Below are 15,794 nucleotides of genomic sequence, written 5' to 3'. Positions count from 1 at the left end.
ACTGTTAGGTGGTTGATTTTTGAGGTGGGTAAACATAATTAGCAGCCACCTCCATTTATTTCTGTAGAAATGATTACAGAAGTGTGTATGAGCTTGTATTTCCAGCCGAATCTCAGGCCGTAGGTCACCGGAGATTCTGTTTTACTCCATATTAAATCGTTTGCCTTATTACCCCTAGCTCACTACTAAAAGTAAGCATTTATGCCTATCCTCGTTCCAGTGTTGATTTAGGGCAGTACAATATGGCAGGTTGAAAGACTTATAGGTGAGGAAAACGAGACAAAGAGGAAAAAAACTAGAAAATTATGCAGAACCAAAGTGAGTTTAATCATAAGAAATATTCTCAAATCCTAAACACTTGATTGAAATAGGCTGCAAAGTTGGCTTGTAAGCCAGTGTGGTAGGAAAGTGACATTACAGATTCACAGCATCTGTAACAGTGTTTACCAAACAAGTAATGTAGGAACTCTTCTTACAGTGAAAAAAATTTGTAGTGTCCTAGAATTGACTTATGATAAGTACTTAAATATACATGTATATATATGTGCATAAAACCAAATATATGTTTCTTATGCTGACAGCTCTTATAAAACTGTAAAATAAATTTATGGACACAATGGCTAGAAACCAAACTACAAAGCAATACCTTACTGTTAACATTACTTAGGAATGACACATGATATTTAGCTGAAATTAAAGTTCTGCTTGGAATGTGAATATGAAATTCACTATTTAGATGCAGGTTCTTTTGAATTTAGCTCACCTCTTCTATTGTATACCATGTAGTCATTTAGTCCACCAATTTCTCAGTTAATATAACATGCCTTGATGACATCATTTGTATTTTTTTGGCCAATAATATAGTTTAAATATTTGAATATTATCTGGCCCCAGTACTAATGTAGACACAAATCAAAACATGGGCCATGAAATATGTATTTGTTTATGGGACACATCCATATCACTAGGGAATCTCATAAATGTTCTAAGGTATTTATTTTGATGACCTAAAAATAAAAATGAGATAGAATAAACAAAGTTGGCCATGAAGATTATGGGAGAGAGAACAGCCATGGTGATTTCTGGATTTGGGGTTTGAGTGACTAGGTGCCCTTCAACAAGGAAGGGATATAGGTGGAGTAACTGATTTGATGGCCAAGGTGGTGAGTTAAGTTTAACGTTTGTTCAGCTTGAGATCCCTGCGGGACAGCAAGGTAGAGACATCCAGGAGGCATGTACCTAGAGTATCTAGAGTTCAGATATATGAACTGAAATGAAGAGAGAAAGCTGGGGATCTCGAGCATATATTGATATCTGGATGAGATCATCGAGGAGTGTAGAATGAGAAAAAAAGTCTGCGGGCAAAAACTCTGGAGAACACTTAACCATCTTTATGGGCCAGGTAAAAGTAAAGGAGACCACAAAAGAGACTGAAAGGGATAGACTGCCAGAGTGGGGGTGAACAGTAGAAAGATTAGCAAAGCTTGGTGTCACAGAAGCTGAAGGAAGTGAAAGTTCCCATAACGAGTGCTGTATATTATATATATGCATTGCTGTGGTCTAGGGCTCCTGTGAAGAGAAGCTCAATAATTAAGGGGGAAAAAAAAAAAAGAAAAAGATAGGATGTAGAATTTTTTCCATTCAACACGTATTCTTTATCTAACCTTTAAACCCATCGCTATATGCCATTCCCTAGTAAGGGACACTGACATTATATTGGGCTTCAAATTTCAGGGAGTTCTGGATCACAGAGTGTTTCAACAATGGCAATGGAGGGATACTGGCATAGGATACCATTGACAGGTGATATATGGCTGACAGGGAGCTGTACAGAACATATGTCCAGGGTGCATGGTAATGTTTGGATATACTCATAGTGGCAACAATTAAAAACCACAGCAGGGGGGGTACTGGGTTCCTGGCCAGTGGTGCTCTGTCGTGGTCCCTAGGGGAGCAGCGACAGTCTCCCAGGTGCAGCGGCAGGGACGGGGAGGGAGTGAGGGTTCAACAGTGAGCCCCTGATGCTAATGACTATGCTTGTGAGCTGATAAGCCTAAAATAAGAACAAGGCCTAGAGCAGCATTGTGCCTGGGAATTTCCTCCTGTCAGCCTTCATGTTACTCAATTGTGGCCAGTCTCGAAGCCAAACTCAGCATGTAAATGCAATGCCTTCCCCCCAGCGTGGGACACGACACCCGGGGATGAGCCTCCCTGGCACCGAGGGACCACTATCAACTACCAACTGATGATGCAACTGGAAAATGACCTTATACGGAAGGTTCAATGCGGATCAGCAGAATATCCCTGTCTACATAAAATAACATGACTTTAAAATGCTGTTTGACCTAATGTAAGGGGGAAATGGAAAGGAGAAATGAGTTTATATGGCTACGAGTCTCTAAAAAAGAGTCTGGAGGCTGGCAGAAGGATTGTCCTTATGCACAACTGAGCAGAGTCTGAGAGACAGATAAAGCAGATACAACCCCCAGATATTGGTTCCTTTGAGGGCTAAAGAGACCCATGGGAGTTATGGTCATGGCCGATGGGGTTAACTGCTAGGTCAGGGGGCCCCTCTTTGGAAATGGTGTTTATGTGTGATGAATCTGGACTCAGATGGGATCTCTCTTCATAAGACTTTCATGCTAATGTGCTGGAGGTGCAGTTAGTGTTGGAGTTTAAGATATATTTAGGGGATTTGAATCTCTGGACTGACAATGTGATAGCCAGGTCCTGAGCCTCAACAGACTCCAGCACCTACAATCTGATTTATTGGACTTACCACACTCAGCTAAGATGGAGTTGAAGAAGGACAACCACCACACCATGGAGCCTAGAGTGATTACAACTGAAAGTGGGAGGATTGCATCCAGCATCCATGTGGAATCTGAGCCTCCTCTTGACATAGAGGTGCAATGGACACAACCAATCCAATGTCCACATAGAAGAGGTGGCATTGGATTGGGAAAAGTCGACAGGGTGGCTGATGGGTATGGGGAAATACAGGAAGAGATGAGAGGTGGAGGTGTCTTTGGGACATGGAGCTGCCCTGGATGGTGCTTCAGGGGCAATCACCGGACATTGTAAATCCTCACAGGGCCCACTGGATGGAATGGGGGAGAGTATGGGCCATGATGTGGACCACTGACCATGAGGTGCAGAGGTGCCCAAAGATGTACTTACCAAATGCAATGGATGTGTCATGATGATGGGAACAAGTGTTGCTGGGGGGGGGGGAGAGGTGGGGTGGGGGGGTGGGATTGAATGGGACCTCATATATATATTTTTTATGTAATATTATTACAAAGTCAATAAAATAAATAAATAAATAAATAATTAAAAAAAAAAAAAGAAAGTTCCCATAACGAAAAGAGTACTACAGAGAGGGCAAGAAAGACAAGGCCTTTAAATAATTATGGCAAGTAGGAAGATCTCATGAGTGTACCTTAGTAGTGTAGTTCTACCAGCATGATTCTGGTAAAAGCCAGGCTATAGAGGATTGAAGTGTGAATGGGCAGTGTGGAAGGAGAGACCAGTCAAGGGAACTTTTTAAAAAAATGTTTGGATTTCCCCACACACACCCCCATGGCTCCCTCGCCTGTCTGTTCATTGTCTGCACCTTGTGTCTGCTCCTTGTGTCTGCTTGTTGTCTCTTGCTCATCTTCTTTTAGGAGGCACCCAGGACCTCCCATGTGGGAGGTGGCTGCCCTACCACTTGAGCTCATTGTATCTGCTCTTTGCATCAGCTCATTGCATCTGCTCATCTTCTTTAGGAGGCACTGGCGACCTAACCCAGGCCCTCCTGCATGTGAGGTGGGCGCCCAACTGCTTGAGCCACATCCACTCCAAGAAATTTTTTAAGAAGGTCAATCGTGAAGAAAAATGCTTTATAAAGTTTTAATAAACATGTTTTTTTAAAATAAATATAAAGTCTTAGTAAACATACTTTTAAAAAATCACTTAATCCTGTTTCCCCTTTGTAAAGCATGCAAAGATATTTTTTAAATGGTGAAACTCAATTCTGGCTAGGATGCCGTGAAATTGTCTCTCTCCTACACTGTATGTAAAATCATAAATTGGCATAGTCTTCCTAGAATATGATGTGGTTGATGTTTCAAGCACCTTAAATATGACTGATTCAGTTCTGACTAGCTTAAAGATGGATTTGAAAATGGTTTTGGATGCAATTAGGTTATGCTATTTGGACAATAAACTCACCTTGATCTTAAAAAAAAAAAAAGACTGATTCCAGGCCTGTGGTAGAGAACGCTTAAGATGAGCCTGGTATAGTTTGGGGGTTCAGAAAGTAAGGAAGTACTCAAAAAGTGATGGAGGCATGTCAGAAGAACACAGGAGTCAGCTAGAAGGGACTCCCATTGGCCAAATCAGGGATACTTTGAGCACCAAAATAAATAGTGGCAGCAATGAATTATAGCACATTAAAAAAAATCCAAAAACCATCAGTCCCAAATGATACTAATGAAGATAAAGAAAGAGAGAAAGAAGAAAAACTATTTATTTTACAGTAAAATGCAACTAAACATATAGTGGGATACAAAAATAGTATCATAACAATAATTGACTCAGACAAGAATCACAAATAGATGCTTGGGTGAAAGTTTTGGAGGAAAAGAATATTTACACAGATTTAAAATTATCTCTCTACCATTAAAATTCAATTGGAATTGATTTTGATGTGTAGTATGAGGAGAAAATCTAAACTGATTTTCCCCCAAATTGATAGCCAGTTTCACATCTCTTTTCCATAGACATGTGATTTTAGACTGTGAACTTCTTGAGGCCATGGATTATATCAAGTTCACAATTTTATACCTAGTACCTACCTACCACAGTGACTGCCAAGCACGCAAAAACAACTGTCAAATGAAAGCTTCTTTTTTTTTTTTACCAATATTGAGTTTCTATATACAGTAGGTTCTTAACTAGCTATTCTTTTTTATATGATCTCTAGATTTATTTTGTACTTCTGTTTTTTGTAGATTTATAAAATATTTTAACATCTGGTGGGCCAATGACAAGGGAGGACTTTTTTGTTCCTCTTTTTAGTTTTTTAATGTTAATTTCTTTGGAGGTGCCAGGGAATGAACCTAGGACCTCATACATGGGAAGCAGGCACTGCTCAACCACTGAGCTACACCCACTCCCCTGTTGCTCTTTTTTTGAAGGCAGAAACTTGAGCATGTTTATGGGTTGAGGAGGAAGAACCATTGGAAGAAGAGTGATTAAAGATATGGTGCAAGGTCCCAGAGGAAACGAGAGGGTAGACTGGTGGGGGTGGGCAGGAAGATTTTGCTGGGCAAGAAGAGGCCCTGGAGGGAGAGGGGTATTAGCCAGCACAGATGTGGATGCAGGTAAGGGTTGTGATGGGGGTGGTAATTGTAGACAACCTCCGCATTTTCACTCAGGTAGGAAATGAGACTCTCTACTGGGAATGATAGTCAAAGTAATGGGGCCCTGTCCCTCTGTCTGTTCCTGCCCTGCTCTCCTGCCGTTCTCCCTCACACCCATGATGAGCCGGTAAGTAAAACCTGGGCATTTGTAATCTGTAATGGGGAACTGTAGTCTATAAATTGACCCTCTTTATCACTTTTCAGCCCTTTCCTCTCTACCTGGGACCCAGGATCTGTTATTTTATTCTATTTCTCTTCTCAACATTCATTAATAAATTACTGGTCTAATTATCCCAGCTTGCTCTTGAAATTCGTTTCTTGTCGCTTAGTCAAGAACCTAGAAAAAATCCAGTTACATAATTTGGCACTGCCATCCAGGACATACTGGAAAGTGAAACCATGACCTACAGCCAGTTTAATGCCCTTTTGGTTTCTCCATTTTAAATGGGTTCACCTACGAGCACTCACAGGAGGGAGGAGGCCAGGGCACAGGACCTCTCTGCGTTCACACCATGTGCCCAGGCTTGTGAGACCTCACCTCATGAGCCGGGAGGATGGGGGCACAGGACAGGGGCTCAAAGCGGTTTCCCGTCAAGCTCCCGGCACTCTGAGGCAGCTTTTTCAAGCCTTTTTAGCAGCCACCGGCTTAGTTCTTGGGCCTGGCTGCCATTGCCTTCTGCCCTCACCCCTTGGTGGCAGGGGCAATGACAGCAGTGGTGGAGAGCTGGGGGCTTGTCCCTCCCCACGGGTCCACCCTTGCAGGCCTGCCTTCCTGTTGCCTACACCGTGCTACCGGGTCTGGCACAGGGTAGGGAGGCGGTGGGTGGGGCCCAGGTGGATGCCGTGGGAGCCCCCTTTCCCAGGGGCGTCACGGGCCAGGGCTCCTTTCACAACTAACTTTACCCATGTTTAATCTTATCTGTTATTTTCTCCCATTTCAATTCTCACCATTCTTTAATAAATTACTGGCCTAATTTTTTAAAAAAAGTAATGGGAGATGGAATTAGGCAATAGCAGTAGTAAGGAACAGGAGTGGAAGCTGACTACGGACTCCAAGAATGATTGCTGAGTGGCTCTACTGAGGATGGTATATTAGGGTTCTCTAGGGAAACAGAACCAACACTTGAGTATTAAAATAGTTCTTTGCTGAAGTCAACCTCTGCTGAGCATTCACATGGGAAACAAATATCTTCATGTGTTTCGCTCACTGTGAAAGGTCTATTCACACTTCTCCAGACCTCTTTGTCACCAATTTTCCAATCATGTTCCTTCCAGGTCCCTGACTATTCAGTCAAACCATTGGCGACAGTCCATGAATCAGTGTACAAACACACCTCTGGCCATTTCTTTTTCTAAGAAAAATGAACAACCAGGTGCACTGCTTGAACTTCTTCCCACTGGGAGTATTTCCCTTGACCACTGTCCTTTAGGAATGTCCCAGAAAGGGGCTGCAGTGCTGCAGCTGTCCATTTTTGGGTGGTACCTGTATATCATGCAGAACCAGTTATAAAGTAGGCCCAAGTTTTCTCTTCCTTAATCAACTGATCGTAAGGAATTCCCCAAGAGGCCATAGCTGTGGGCTGGGAAAGAGAAGGTAATGTGGTGGGTGTGGGGACTATGGGCATTTGAATAACTTCCCCATATAACTTACTTGTGCCTTCAGGACCTATTTGAGGTCAATCTCATATATATTATTTCCATGTTATGATGGCGTGCTGCTGTGCACAACTAACTTAAGCTTGTTGAGTCAGACAATATCCAATATTCAATATGATGGGCAACTCAGGTCTCATGGTAACTTGGTGGCTCATGATTAAGCATTTGGTCTCTACTAAGGCCCAATAGCAGTCCATAAGCTATTTCTCAAAAGGAGAATAGTTATCTGTAGGTGATGGTAGGGCTTTGCTTGAAAATCCTAAGGGTCTGTGCTGTGTTTCTCCTATAGGGGCTTGCCAAAGTCTCCAGAGAATATATCTATTTGCCACTAACATTTCTAGCACCATTGAGTCTGGTAGATCATGTGGCCCAAGTGGCAGAACAACTTGCAAAGCTTCCTAGATCTGTCACAGAGCTACCTCTTGTTCTAGTCCCTACTTAAAACTAGCAACTTTTCAGGTCACTTGGTAAATAGGCCAAAGTAGCATACCCAAATGAGGAATATGTTGTCTCCAACATCCAAAGAGGCCAACAAAGCACTGTGCCTTGTTGGTTGTAAATGGATCTGGATGCAACAGCTTATCCTTTGCCTTAGATGTGATATCTCAACATGTCCCATACCACTGGATACCTAGAAATTTCACTAAGGGGGAAGACTGCTGTATTTTTTTTGGATTTATTTTCTACCTTCTGACATGCAAATACCTTACCAATAAGTATAGAGTAGTTGCTACTTCTTACTAAATAGGTCCATTCAACATGATATAATAGTGGCAGTGTGATGTCTTGTGGGAAGAAGAGACAATCAAAATCACTGTGCACAATATTATGACATAGGGTTGGAGAAGTGATGTACCTCATTGGTAGGACAGTGAAGGTGTATTTCTAGCTGAAAGCAAAGTGTTTCTGATGGTCTTTACTAACAGGAATTGAGAAAAAAAGCAATAGCTGCATACCAGGTAAAAGGGGATATGTTGGTTTGCTCAAGCAATGATACTACATCTGGAACAGTGGGTGTAATTGGAGTCATCACCAGGTTAAGTTTATTATAATCTACTGTCACCCTCCAAGATCCATCAGTTTTATGCAAGGCCAAAGATGAGAGATTAATGGGGATGTAGTGGCAATCACCATCCTTGCATCCTTCAAGTCCTTAATGATGGCACTAATCTCTGCAATCCCTCCAGCAGTCTGGTATTGCTTTTGATTTACTGTTTTGGTAGGTAGAGGAAGTTCTAGAGGCATTCATGTGGCCTTTCCTAACATAACAGCTCTTAGTCCACAGGTCAGGGAACCAATGTGGGGATTCCACCAGTTGCTAAGTATGTCTATTCCAATTATGCATTTTGGAACTGGGGAAATAATCACAGAATGAGTCTGGGGGTCTACTGGATCCACTGTGAGACAGATCCGAGCTAAAACTCCATTGATCACCCAATCTCCAAAAGCCCCTACTCTTACTGGTGTCCCACCTTGACGTTTTAGGTCTCCCAGAATTAATGCCAGTGTCCAATAAGCCCTGAAATATCTAATCATTTTCTTTTCTTCAGTGCACAGTTACCACGGTAAACGGCCATAGGTATCTTTGGGGAAGTCTGGGAGAAAGATTAACAGTATACATTTTTGGCAATGTAGCAGGGTCCTTCTCCAAGGGGACTCTGCCTTCCTTTCATTCAAGGGCTCTGGGTCTGTAAATTGTCTCAAGTCTGGAAGTTGATTAAAGGGCCATGACTCTGTTTTTGTAATTCAAGATAGATTTTTGTTCATTTGACCTATAACTCTTCTGCTTATAAATATCAAGTGAAAATTAGACTGTCCATCTATTTTACTTCTAAGTACCCCATGATCTACTAGCCAGTGTTTAGGCCTGTGTAAGTCAGACTATTTTGATAACTGTTTTGAGTCTGTTGTCCATTATGGTAGCTATGTCCACCTTGTCTTTGGAAATTAAGTGCTGCCACTTGGCTTCTGCCAACCTGGGATCCAATTATTTCCATTATGTTTAAGGATCCAAATTTGGTGACAGTAGTTCCCACAATAAAATCTGACCAACTATAAAGAGCAACACAGAGTTCATCAGGGATGATGGAGGTAGTCTCACAAATTTATTCTTCACAGTCCTGATGAAAGATGTGCACTCTGGACATTCCTGGGGTGGGTGAGCAGGTCTTACAAGATAAATCCATTCTAACATTCCAGTCTCTCTAAGCCTTTGGATCCCCTCATCTTATTATACAAGGGAAGTTCTGGCAATTTGACTTTAGGCAATGTAGGCTACCTTTTTTCCATGCTTCAGCCAATCACCTCGATCTACAACAATGAATCCAGCATTTCTGCTTAGTGGGCCTATATCAATAATATCAGTCTAATCCAACTTTATGTTCCTTCCACCATTATCCCATACCCTTAATATCCAGTCCCACACATATTCCCCTGATTTGTGCCTATATAAATTGGAAAGCTCATGCAGATTTTCTGGAGTGTAGTGCACCTCCTCCTGGGTCATATTTTGTATCTCACCTTTTGGGGTTTATTGGTATTTCAGACTAGTTATAGGTCTGGAAGTAAAAAGGGACTGTGGGAATGGGTCATGCGAAGAATTGTAAGTGTTTTCAAGCCAACTACCTCAGGGAATTCAATTTCAGTTTCATCTGGTGAAATAGGATTAGTTTCTTCAGACAGAAGTGTTGAGGGCTGTTACCTTAGGGGAAGTGGTTATAGGTTTATAAGGGCTAATCTCTTCAGATGGAGGTCAGATGACTGATTTCTCAGGACAGATTGGAGATCGGGTGACTGATTTCCTAGGGAAGATCATTACAGGTTTATCTAGCAAAGATTCAGCAGAATCTAGTGTTTCAATGTACCCACCAATATGATTATCAACTCATATGAGCCAATTCCAATTTTCAGGATCCTATTCTTTCCCAATCAATGCCTACAAAGTTGGAAATTAAATTTTTGTTGAACTTAAGCCATGCACACAATGAGACTCTGGGTCTAGTTTTTGGAAATCTCAAGTCAGTGGCTATACAAAATAAGATTTTTCTCTCAAGGCACACATAGAAACTTTCATGAACTTTATGTGGTGCTAAGGTTGGGAATTTGAAGCCTTGGGCTCATCTCTTTCTTATTAAACTGTATCCAGTGCATTTAGGAATAATCACCAAACATCATTATATTTTTTAACTCCACAAAACTCTGCTAAGGTATCAAAGACACTCTCACACATAGCCTTGCCTTGCTTCTAAGCATTAGAGTAGCCAAATCCAGTGATGATATTTTGAGTAACTCACACTATGGACTATCAGTGCCATCTTGATTGTTGGAAATAGAGTCATTAGGGCCTTTTTACTGGGTCCAGGGCCCAGATTTGAGCAACTAACAGGGACAATCCTAAAGACCTAGAACTGGTTGAACCAAGAATCAAATAACGGCAGTAATACAGTCTCCCACCACTAAATCCCCACTAAAGAGTGAGAAACTGAGCATCAGAGTAAACTCGTCATCCTAATCAGATGCCTGGGCATCAGCAAAATATAACAAGCCATACTAAGAAAATAGAAGAAATGGCCCAAGCAAAGGAATGTATCAAAGTCTCAGATGAGACACAGGATTTGAGAAAGCTAATCAACAAGATTTATACAAATTTCCAAAGTCAAATTGATGAGTTGAGAGACAATATGGCTAAAGAGACAAAGGGCATAAAGAAGACACTGAGCAAGCACAAAGAATTTGAAAACTTGAATAGAAAAGTAACACAGCTCATGGGAATGAAGGACAGACACTACAGGTGAGATAAAAACACTTTAGAGGCAGCAGACTTGAAATGATAGAAGAAAGAAAGAATACAGAAGACAGAACAGCTCAAATTAAAGAAGGAAAAGAATGAAAAGAGAAAAGAATGTAAAAATAGAGCAGGGGTTCAGGAAGTTGAATAATAAAATGAAATGCAATAACATTCATGTCATTGAAGTTCCAGAAGGAAAAGAGAAGGGAAAAGGGACAGAAAGAGTATTTGAATAAATAATAGCTGAAAATTTCCCAACTCTCATGAAAGAAATAAACTTACATGTCCAAGAAGCTCATCATATACCGCAATCAGAATAAATCCTAAAAGACCTACTATATGACACATACTACTCAGAATGTCAAACATCAGAGGTAAAGAGGACTTTCTTAGACCAGCAAGGGAGAGGCAAACTATCACATACAAGAGACGCCCAGTAAGACTAATAGACGATTTCTCATCAGAAACCATGGAGGCAAGACAGTGATAAAATATAATTAAGATAGTGAAAGAGAGAAATTCCAGCCAAGAATTCTGTATCTGGCAAAATTGTCCTTCAAATATGAAAGTGAGTTTAAAATATTCACAAATAATCAGAAACTAAGAGAATTTGTGAAAAGAATCTGCCTTTACAGGAAGTATTAAAGGAAGCCTTACAGCCTGAAAGAAAAAGACAGGACAGAGCAGCCTGGAGGGGAGTGCAGAAGGCAGGAATCAAAGAAAGGATAACCAAAAGAGTAAAAAGACAGAAGAAAATAAGATATGACAAATGAAAACCAAAGAATAAAAGTGTGGAAGTAAACAAGGCATTTACAGTAACATCTTTAAATGTGAATGGATTACACACCCAAATCAAAAGATATAGGCTGGCAAAATGGATTAAAAAAAACATCGTCCATCCATATTTGTATCCCTTAGAACAAGGGATACAAATCAGCTGAATGTGAAAGGCTGAAAAAAGATATTCCAATGCAAATGGTAACCAAAAAAAAAAAAAAAAAAAAAAAAGACCAGGGATAGGTATACCAATATCAGACAAAACAGACTTTAAATGCAAAAAAGTTATAAGAGATGCAGAAAGCCATTATATATTAATCAAAGGGACAGTCCACCAGGAAGAAGTAACAGTCATAAATATGTATGCACCTAGCCAGGGTGCCCCAAAATACATGAAGGAAACTTTGGCAACACCAAAAGGAGAAACTGACATCTCTACAAAATAGTTGGAGAACTTCAACACACCACTCACATTATTAGATAGAACAACTGGGCAGAAGATCAAGAACAACTGGGCAGAAGATCAAGAGGAAACAGAGAACTTGAACAATATGATAAATGAGCTAGCCCTGTATAAAACTTTGCACCCCAAATCAGCAGGTTACACATTCTTCTCAAGTGTTCATGGATCTTTTTCCAGGAGAGACCACATGTTAGGTCAGTCACAGGGCAGGTCTCAATAAATATAAAAAGATTGAAATAATACAAAGCACCTTCTCTGATCATGATGGAATGAAACAGGAAATCAATAATTGACAAGAAAGGGGAAAGCCTCTACTCACAAATGAGTAGAGGCTTAAAAAAGACCCACTCCTAAACAATCAGTGGGTCAAAGAAGAAATTGTAAGTGAAATTAGTAAATATATTGATATGAATGAAAATGAGAACACAGCTTACCAAATTTATAGCATACAACAAAGACAGTCCAGAGAAGGAAATTTATAGCTCTAAACTCCTATATTGAAAAAGAAGAAAGAGCTAAAATCAAATATCTAACTGAACAACTGATGAAACCAGGAAAAGAACAGCAAACTGATCTCAAAGCAAGCAGAAGGAAAGAAACAAAAATTACAGCAGAAATGAATGAAATTGAGAGCAACAACAATAAAACAATGCAGAAAATCAAAACCAAAAATCTAGTTCTTTGAGAAGCTCAATAAAATTGACAAACCCCTAGCTACACTAACAAAGAAAAAAAAGAGGGAAGATCCAAATAAATACAATCAGAAATGAAAGGGGGAAGTTACAACTGATCCCACAGAAATAAAAAGGATCATAAAAGGATATTATGAGAAGCTGTATGCCAACAAACTAGACAACCTAGATGAAATGGATAAATTCCTAGAAATACACAAACAACCTACACTGATGCTACAAGAAATACAAGAACTAAACAAACCAATCACATTTAAAAAGACTGAATCTGTTATCAAAAATCTCCCAACAAAGAAAAGTCTAGGACCAGATCCCTTCACAGGTGAATTCTACCAAGCATTTCAAAAAGAATTAACACCAATCCTGTTTACACTCTTCCAAAAAAATTGAAGAGGAGGAAAAATTACCCAACACATTTATGAAGCCAACATCACCCTAATACCAAAGTCAGATAAAAACACCACAAGAAAAGAAAATTACAGACCGATCTCTCTAATGAACATAGATGCAAATATACAGCAAAATACTTGTGAATCAAATCTAACAGCATATCAAAAGAGTTCTACGTCACAACCAAGTGGGATTTATTCCTGGTATGCCAGGGTGGTTCAACATAAGAAAACCAATTAACGTAACACACCACATTAACAAATTGAAGGGAAAAAAAACCCCATATGATCGGGAAGCAGATGTGGCTCAAGCAATTTGCCTCCTGCCTACCACGTGGGAGGTCCATGGTTTGGTTCCCGGTGCCTCCTAAAGAAGACAGCAAACTGGCTCAACAGGCAGGCATGGCAAGTTAGCACAAGATGACTCAACAAGAGACACAAGAAGAAAAAAACTTAATGAGAAACATAACAAAGCAGGTAGCAGAGGTTCCTGGTGCCTCCTAAAAAGGATGAGCAGGACGGTGAGCTGGCGCAACGGGCAGGCATGGTGAGCTAACGCGACAAGATGATGCAATAAGAGACACAAGAGGAAAAACATAACAAGACACAACAAAGCTGGGTATGTAGGTGGCTTAAGCATTAAGTACCTCCCTCCCAGATCAGAAGTCCCAGGTTCAGTTCCCAGTGCCGTCACCCATAGAATGGCTGATGTTGAGTTTTTTGGCAACTTCTTGTGTAGGTTAAGAGGATCAACTTCGATGATTGCTCTCAATTGGTCGTTGTCAACTTCTGATGGCCAGCCACTGTGTTCCTCATCTTCAAGGCGCTCATCTCCTTTGCAAAACTTCTTGAACCACCACTGTACTGTATGTTCATTAGCAGTTCCTGGGCCAAAGGCATTGTTGATGCTACAAGATGTCTCTGCTGCTTTACAACCCATTTTGAACTCAAATAAAAAATTATTCGAATTTGCTTTTTGTCTAACATTTCCATAGTCTAAAATAAAATAAATATAATATAAAAATAAACAGCAAGTAATAAGTCATTAGAAAAAACATAAAGTGAGAAGTGCACATTAAAATGATGTATAACATAACCATATTTATTTAAGAATGTATGCCAATATCAAAAGGCAAATTTCAACAGTGCAAAACTGCAATTATGTTTGCACCAGCCTAAATAGATTTAGTGCAATACAATCAAAATTCCAACAGTCTATTTTATGGAAATAGAAGAGGAAATTACCAAATTTATTGGGAAGGGAAAGTGCCCAAATAGCCAAAACTTCTAAGAAAGTAGAGTGATTTGGGAGGATTTCACTACCTGAACTTGAAATATACCACAAAGCTAGTGATCAAAACAGCATGACATTGGCATAAAAATAGACATGTTGACACCGGAATAGAATTGAGAGTTCAGAAATAAACCCACATCTCTATGGCCAACTGATTTTTACAAACATACCAAGTCCATGTTAATGAAACAGAACAGTCTCTTCAACATATGGTGCTGGGAGAACTGGATATCCATAACCAAAAGAATGAAAGAAGACCCCTATCTAACTCTATATTAAGAATCAACTCAAAATGGATCAAAGACCTGAATATAAAAACCAGGACCATAAAATTATTTGAGGGAGCTGGTATAGCTCAAGTGGTTGAGCACTGGCATATCACACACAAGGTCCTGGGTTTAGTCCCTGGCCATGGTACCTAAACAAAGAAAACACACACACACACAATATTTGAAGAAAATGTAGGGTAACATTGTAAAGATCTTATGGTTGGTGGTGGTTTCTTGGACCTTATACCCAAGGCATAAGCAACAAAAGAAAAAATAGATAAATGGGGTCTCCTCAAAATTAAACATTTTTGTATCTCAAAGGACTTTGTCGAAAGGGTGAGAGGAGCAAATGTGGTGCAAGCAGTTGAACGCAAGCCTCCCACATGGGTGGTCCTGGGTTCAGTTCCTGGTGCCTCCAGAAAAAACAAAACAAAACAAAAAACAAACAGAAAAAAAGGATGAAAAGGCAGCCGATTCCATGGGACATCACATGTCTGATAAGGGTCCATGTTATATAAAGAGCTGCTACAACCCAACAACAAAAAGACAAACAACCTGATTGAAAAATAGGGAACAGACTTGAATAGACATTTGCCCAAAGAAGAAATAAAAATGGTGGGGGAAAAAACATGAAAAAATGTTCAACATTACTAGCAATTAGGGAAATGCTAATCAAAGCTACAATGAGATATCATTTCATGCCTATTAGAATGGCCAACATTAAAAAGCCAGAGAACTACTCAGTATTGAAGAGGATGTGGAGTGATGGGAACTCTTACTCACAGTTGATGGGAATGTGGAATAGTACAGCTACTCTGGAGGACTGTTTTGCATTTCCTAAAGAAGTTGAATATAGATTTGCCATGTGACCCGGCAATACCACTATGGGTATGTACCCAGAAGAACTAAGAGCAATGATATGAACAGATATCTGCATACCGATGTTCATAGAGGTGTCATTCACAATTGTCAAAAGTTGGTGTCCATCAACCAAATGGATGGATAAACAAATGATGAATGGATATACACACAATGGAATATTATGCATCTGTAAGAAGA

General features: G+C 40.1%; 1 protein-coding gene across 3 annotated transcripts in view; it reads left to right on the top strand.

Moving 5' to 3' along the window:
* Positions 1-15,794, top strand: part of PIKFYVE (phosphoinositide kinase, FYVE-type zinc finger containing) — a 98,746-nt gene that overhangs the window by 557 nt on the left and 82,395 nt on the right. The gene's annotated exons all lie outside the window — the stretch shown is intronic.

The sequence above is a fragment of the Dasypus novemcinctus genome, chromosome 7 (assembly GCF_030445035.2).
Source record: "Dasypus novemcinctus isolate mDasNov1 chromosome 7, mDasNov1.1.hap2, whole genome shotgun sequence".
Lineage (NCBI taxonomy): Eukaryota > Metazoa > Chordata > Mammalia > Cingulata > Dasypodidae > Dasypus > Dasypus novemcinctus.
The sequence above is the reverse complement of the archived record's forward strand: the minus strand, read 5'-3'. Positions and strand labels throughout refer to the sequence as shown.